This window comes from Girardinichthys multiradiatus, chromosome 1, assembly GCF_021462225.1.
Source record: "Girardinichthys multiradiatus isolate DD_20200921_A chromosome 1, DD_fGirMul_XY1, whole genome shotgun sequence".
Lineage (NCBI taxonomy): Eukaryota > Metazoa > Chordata > Actinopteri > Cyprinodontiformes > Goodeidae > Girardinichthys > Girardinichthys multiradiatus.
In genome coordinates this window covers 5,411,685-5,416,446 of record NC_061794.1, presented here as the reverse complement: position 1 = coordinate 5,416,446, position 4,762 = coordinate 5,411,685, and positions in this window count along the sequence as shown.

Sequence of the window (4,762 nt, the reverse complement as noted above, 5' to 3'; positions counted from 1 at the left end):
CCCAAATGAGTACTCATAGGACTGTAAATTGGATCTTTTTATCATAATTTGTATGTTCTTTCTTTTGCCTTTTAATTAATTTGTTTATTTATTATATTTCAGCCTATTTAATTTATTTGCTGTTTTACACACTGCTCAAAAAACACATCCAATCTCGATTTTAAAAAAAATCATGTTGGATATCCATTCTGACATGGAATGGGTAATGTGTTAGGGACAAAAGGATACCACATCATTTAAGGAAAATGAAAATTATCAACCCACAGGGGGCTTAATCTGAATTTATGTGGCAAGCTGAAAGTCCAATTTGCTGAAATGTTATTGCAGCAGCTCAAATTGCTACTCAGTAGTTTGTATGGCCCCACGTTCTTGTCTGACAACATCGAGGCATGCTCCTAATGACATGATAGATGGTGTCCAGGGCATCTCCTCCCAAATTAACTGCAGCTGCTCTAGGCCCTTTTACATCTGTCACATGAGCTCATAGTGAACCTGCTCTCATCTGCAAAAGGAACAGAGCACCAGTGCCAAACCTGCCAATTCTGGTGTTCTCTAGCAAATGCCAGTCAAGCTCCACGGTGCCGGCCAGTGAGCACAGGGCTTGCAGATATCAGTCCTGCTGATGGGTTAAGGACCTCCAAAGGCAATGTCCAACTCTCCTATATTAACTGCCTGTCTCCTGGAATCTCCTTCATGCTCTTGAGATGGTGCTGGGAGATACAACAAACCTTCGGGCAATGGCATATATTGATGTGTCATCCTGGTGGAGTAGGATTGCCTATGCAACCTCTGTAGGGTCCAGGTCTCCCCTCATGCTAACAGTAGTGACAGTAACCATGGTCAAATACAAAACTACTGAAAAGCAGTCAAACAAAATGAGGGTAAACACGTCTGTTGCCTCCACTTGCAAAACCATCCCTGTTTTGGGGTTTTTCTCAATATTGCCCCTTCAGTGAACTGGTTGTTAATTTCATTTACACCAACACAGCTGATACTGATTAAAACCCACTCTACTGCTGAACTGATGAGATCAATATTACACAAGTTTAACTGACTTGATATTATGTTCTGATTAAAAAGGTGTTCCTTTAATTTTTTGATTAAAAAATGCATCTGCACAGCACCAAAATTATACATTAAAGCTCAAACATATTCATACACTAACCACCTTTAATTTATGGTCAATTGCCCCTTTGAAAGTTGCTCTTGGGCCACAGACTTCATCATCAAGCTTCTACAGTTAGCCTGCTTTGTCTATTCCAAAACATGTTTTGATGGTAATTTGACAGTAATCATTGTCCTACAGGAAGATGCAGTCCAATTTTGAGACATTTAGTTGTTGATTAGAAGTAAACTTGAAAGATTGAATGTCATCCAGCATTAACTGTTCTTTGCCCTGCAATACACCAGTACTACTGACAGCAAAACAGTCCTACTCCATAATGCTACAACCACCATACATGGCAGTTTGTAACTTTCTTCTTATTGAAAGCCTCTCCTCCATACATACAGTACTTCTTGTTATTGTGGCCAAACAGCTCATGGCTTCTCCAGAAGCCATTTGGTTAGTACACAGAAGCCTGTACATTTCCATCAAGTAATGTAAAACTTGCTTCACTGTACCACTGGTGTTCCAGAAGCTTTCTGTTCCTGCAGACTTCCTTCTGCATTGTTCCAGAACACCCTAACCCATGGGTGTCCAACTCCAGTCCTGCAGATTTTAGATGTTTCTCTGCTCCAACACAGCTGAAGAAAATGGGCCAACTACCTCTTTGGCATGTCAGAAAGCTCTGCAGAGCCCTGCTAATGGAACATCACTTGATTCAGGTGTGTTAAACCAGAAAAAGAACTAAAAGATGCAGGATACTGGCCCTTCAAGACTGACCTTGGACACCACTACCCTAACCAATTTACTTTCATCTTTCACCATACAGTGATGGTAATAATAATAGCAGACCAATATTACTAACCAGATCAATCATTACTTTTGATAAAAAAACAAATTAAGAAATATTCTGCATGGTGAATAATTCAATAGTAAAGTTAAGCCCAATTATCCATACCCCTGGCTGATATAGATTTGAAATTATATTTAATCAGCCAAGAATGTTTTTCTCATAGGAAATGAGAGGGAATTTATAAATATAACACAATAAATAAAAGAAAAAAATAAATATTTTTGTATTTTAACTTTGCTGAGCAGGTTTTTGCATGTTTCTGCTGGTGTTTTGACTATTTATCTTTGGTAATGAGTTTCCACCACAAATCCTCTTATCAGAAGTCCAGACTCTGGCTGGATTCTAAAACGTTCAAGTTACTTCCAGTCAGAGGAAGCATGTTGCTCAACTTAAACCTAAATCTGTCAGGGGAATGAATTATTTTGGGTTTATCTGTCGCTGTGAGTCATAGAAAACAAACAGATCCAAAAGTCCCAGAATCTATGTAGCAGATTCAGTGTAACAGAACCATTAAATTAAAGGTGTGAGCTAGAAATAGTAGCAATGTTAAGTCATTCATTCTGTCCAAAATCGGGTGTAAGGACAAAGACAGATAAATGCTAAATGCTGGTTATATTGCATTAATCTCTAAATGAGATAATCTCTAAATAATCTCTAAATGAGATAATCTCTAAATAATCTCTTAAATGAGTTGTTCTACACATAGAACAACAGCAAACTTTGAGTAAACAGTTGATTGGAGAGGGGAAAACATTTCAGCTAAAATGATCTCAAATGCTTTAAAATGGAAACCATATCCAGAAAGACCCAGAAGACAAGAGAAATTTAAATTAATCAAAGAATAGACAAAAAGATTCAGCCAATGATCATCTCCAGCTGATCAAATAAGGTCAGTTACCCATGAGCACTGTAATGATCAGAATACATCTAGTAAACCCTTACAGAGTCACATTGCCTAAAAATGTGACATTGGCGAAAGCGGTTACAATTAGCCTAAGAGCACATGCCCTAGGGAAATGGTGCAACATGATGTGTTCTAATAAAATCAAGACTGTTCTTTTTTGAGACTTTGGTCCAAAGATGGCAACTTCTGTCTTGTCTGAATTTAGAAGCAGAAAATTTTAAGTGATCCAGATTTTTATGTTTCCAAGCCATGACTGCAGTCTATCTAACTGGTTGGATTCATCAGGATTTATGGATAAATAAACCTGAGTATCATCAGCATAACAGTGGAAATGTATCCCATGCTGCCCTATAATTTTACCTATTGAAAACATACACTCACCAGACATTTTATTAGGTACACCTGTCCAACTGCACGTTAACGCAAATTTCTAATCAGCCAATCACATGGCAGCAACTCATTGAATTTAGGCATGTAGACATGGTCAAGACGATCTGCTGCTCTTCAAACTGATCATCAGAATGGGGAAGAAAGGTGATTTAAGTGACTTTGACGTGGCATGGTTGTTGGTGCCAGACAGGCTGGTCTGAGTATTTCAGAAACAGCTGATCTACTGGGATTTTAACGCTCTACCATCTCTAGGGTTTACAGAAAATGGTCTGAAAAAGAGAAAATATCCAGTGAGCGGCAGTTTTGTAGGAACAAATGCCTTGTAAATGGTAAATCGACTGAATTTTATATAGCACCTTTGCAGTCATACAGACCGCTCAAAGCGCTTTACACTAGAGCCACATTCACCCAATCGCACTCACACATTCATACACCGATACGCAGATCGTTGGCAACTTGAGGTTAAGTGCCTTGCCCAGGGGCACATCAACATACAGCAGGAGGAAGCTGGAATCAAACCCACAACCTTCCGATTGTAAGACAACTACTCTTCCTACTGAGCCACAGTCGCCAGAGGTTGATGCCAGAGGTCAGAGGAGAATGGCCAGACTGGTTAGAGCTGATAGAAAGGCAACAATAACTCAAATAACCACTCATTACAACCAACATGTTGAACCTTGAGGCGGAGGGGCTACAGCAGCAGAAGACCAGACCAGGTGCCACTCCTGTCAGCTAAGAACAGGAAACTGAGGCTACAATTTGCTCAGGCTCACCAAAATTGGACAATACAAGATTGGAAAAACATTGCCTGGTCTGATGAGTCTCGATTTCTGCTGCGACATTCAGATGGTAAGGTCAGAATATGGTGTCAACAACATGAAAGCATGGATCCATCCTGCCTTGTATCAACGGTTCAGGTTGGTGGTGGTGTAATGGTGTGTGGGATATTTTCTTGGCACACTTTGGGCCCCTTAGTACCAATTGAGTACCGTGTCAATGCCACAGCCTACCTGAGTATTGTTGCTGACCATGTACATCTCTTTATTATCACAGTGTACCAATGTTTTGATGGTTACCTCCAGCAGAATAATGAGCCATGTCATAAAGCATGAATCATCTCAGACTGGTTTCTTGAACATGACAATGAGTTCACTGTACTCAAATGGCCTCCACAGTCACCAGATCTCAATCCAATAGAGCACCTTTGGGATGTGGTGGAACGGGAGATTAACACCATGGATGTGCAGCCGACAAATCTGCAGCATCTGTGTGATGCTATCATGTCAATATGGACCAAACTCTCTGAGGAATGTTTCCAGTACCTTGCTGAATCTATGCCACAAATGATTAAGGCAGTTCTGTGGGCAAAAGGGGGTCCAACCCGGTACTATCAAGGTGTACCTAATAAATTGGCCGGTGAGTGTATGTATAGTAAAGAGAATTGACCCAGGCACAGAACCCTGTGGTATACCACGAGTAACCCTGGAGTAAGAATTGCTTTACTTCTAAA